The sequence below is a fragment of the Calonectris borealis genome, unplaced genomic scaffold (assembly GCF_964195595.1).
Source record: "Calonectris borealis unplaced genomic scaffold, bCalBor7.hap1.2 HAP1_SCAFFOLD_40, whole genome shotgun sequence".
Taxonomy (NCBI): domain Eukaryota; kingdom Metazoa; phylum Chordata; class Aves; order Procellariiformes; family Procellariidae; genus Calonectris; species Calonectris borealis.
Genome location: NW_027441454.1, coordinates 1,266,463 through 1,268,937, shown reverse-complemented (window position 1 = coordinate 1,268,937; position 2,475 = coordinate 1,266,463). Strand labels below are relative to the sequence as shown.

At 59.0% G+C, this 2,475-nt stretch overlaps 1 non-coding gene across 1 annotated transcript; it reads right to left on the bottom strand.

Moving 5' to 3' along the window:
- Positions 1-1,152: 1,152 nt before the first annotated feature.
- On the bottom strand, positions 1,153-1,224 carry TRNAA-CGC (transfer RNA alanine (anticodon CGC)). The gene has a single exon. It is a non-coding gene; the product is annotated as a tRNA-Ala (tRNA).
- Positions 1,225-2,475: the final 1,251 nt, after the last annotated feature.

The following is a 2,475-nucleotide window of genomic DNA, read 5'->3' as shown; positions in this document are numbered from 1 at the left end:
CCTATTCCTCGTGGAGATAAGCCACAGGCCTGGGTGTGCTTGGGGGGCAGCACACCTGAGCAGAAAGAGCCTGTTTCATGGCATTTTGGGGCCTGAACAGTCTGGCCCTGCAGGCTGGGTCCATTCTCTGCAGCAAAGCAGGATTCTCGCTGTGCCCCAGACCTGTGGTTTCTCCTGCAGCTCCCGAGGGGGAACTGAGGGTGGTCACAGGGAGACCAACCCTCAGCACTGCTGCCCCACGCCAGGCAGAGCACAGCTGTCAAAGCCCATGGCAGAGCAATCTTATTGCTCTTAGTTTGGGCTCACCATTCCCAGGGGCTGGGCACCCTGCAGTGGAAGGTGTCTCACTCCCCATTTTTGTTGCGGGTGTTTTTGCCGGGGGAGCAGCCGAGGCACCATCTGGCCCTCCCCACCTGTGCACGGCTGTGGACAGGCCTGTGCCTCCCTGATCCCACCGGCACAGCGTCAACAGAGACACCAAACACCCCAGGAACAAGAGGTGGGCACCGGCCCCACCAGTCCCACCTCTGCAGGGCTGTGCCTGACCTCAGCAGTTCCAGGTTCCCTGAGCTGAGGCTCTGCTCAAGCCAGCGGTGATGGTGGAAGAAGGACCAGGAGACAGGCTCAGGGTAAGAAATGTCATTCCTCCAGCTGGGAGTCCCACAGCCCTGCCCAGGCTTGTCCAACTCAGACGCCCCTACCTGCTGGCACAGAGGGGTGCTTCCCATGTGGTATGGGATCTCCACCTGGAGACAATCTCAGACCCTTACCCCTGGAAAGCCACCAGGGCAGAGTGGCCCTGGTCCCAGAGGACACCTGGGCTGGACCAGCACCCTCACACCACATCTCTCGGTGCAGCCAGAAACGATTGTAGTGTGCTGCTGACATCTGTCCCCTCCCTGGGTCTCCCCACAAGCACACTCTGCTGCCAAGCATTGTCCCTGGGCAGCGGGTGGGGTGGGTCTGTGGCGCAGGGCAGTACCCTGAGCTCAGGTCCAGCACAGCTTCTCCTCCAGGAGAGGACTCAGCAGGGCACACAGCCCTCCCACAGCCCTCCTCACCTCACAGCCAAGCCCTGGGTGGGCAGGAGGACCAGTGCCCAGCTCCAGCCCACACCTGCCTGAGGCTGGGGAGTCAGGGCAAAAGCACCCCTGGAGATGCTGGGGGTTGAACCCAGGACCTTCCACATGCGAAGCAGGCGCTCTGCCACTGAGCTACATCCCCTTGACACCGGCCAGCGGCAGAGACACTCTCCTCCCGTGACGTGTCTATGGCAGCACAGCCCTGTTGTCCCCTGGGTGCCCAGGGACCCTCTGCAGAAAACAGCACTCGAATCCTCCTGAGATGGCAGAAGTTGGGACTGCATCTCCGCTGGGGTCTGATCCTGGCACAGGGCTGCACTGCAGAGCGCTGCCCCTTCAACGTCTCTGCAGGGCAAGGGGGCAGGAGAAGGCTCTTGCTGCGGGTGCTGCTCCCACGCTCGGGCCCACTCCAGCATGGGTCAATGAAGAGGAGAAAACCCCTTCCCCTGAGCCTCCTCTGCCACCCAGAGCAACACCCCTTTGGGCCACATCTGTCCCGAACTCCACAGCAGGAGCAGTGCAGCAGGGTGAGGGAAATGCGCTCCCTGGGTTGATGTGCCCCCAGGCTCTGATGGCATCCCAGGGCATGCCATGGAGGGGACATGGAGGCAGACATCTTACACGCCCTCCTCCGGGCACTGGGCCTCCCCCTGCACTCCTCTGTTCCCAGCCTCCCTGGAGGTGAGTTGGACCACAGGCTTCCATCTCCACGGGGCTGGGGAGGTGGGTCGGGCTCAGGGACCTTCCCGTTCTTCCAGCACTGGTGACTGTCCTGACAGCAAAGCAGTGCCCTGGACGGACCTGGCTGGGGTCTCTGTGGCAGGGGGGGTGGGCATGTGCAGCTCTTAACTCAAAGGTGAGGGTTTGACCGCTGGAGTGGTTTAACCCGGCAGGGAGCCAAACACCACACAGCTGCTCGCTCACTCCTCGCCCCGCAGTGGGACGGGGGGAAGAATCAGAAAATGAGTAAAATTCATGGATTAAGAGAACAACAGTTTAATAGAACAGAAAAGGAACGGAAAATAATAATAATAACAATAATAACAATGATAGAATATACAAAATAAGTGATGCACAACGCAATTGCTCACCACCCGCCAAGCAATGCCCAAACAGCGATCGCTTCCTGAACCACGCCCCTTACTTATATACCAAGCATGACGTCACATGGTATGGAATACCCCGTTGGCCAGCTGGGCCAGTTGTCCTGGCTATGCTCCCTCCCAGCCTCTTGTGCACTTGGCAGAGCATGGGAAGCTCAAAAGTCCTTGACTAGCAGGGTACTTAGCAACCACTGAAAACATCAGTGTCTTACCAACATTCTTCTCATACTAAATCCAAACCACAGCACTGGGAAGAAATTTAACTCTATGCCAGCTGAAACCAGGACAAC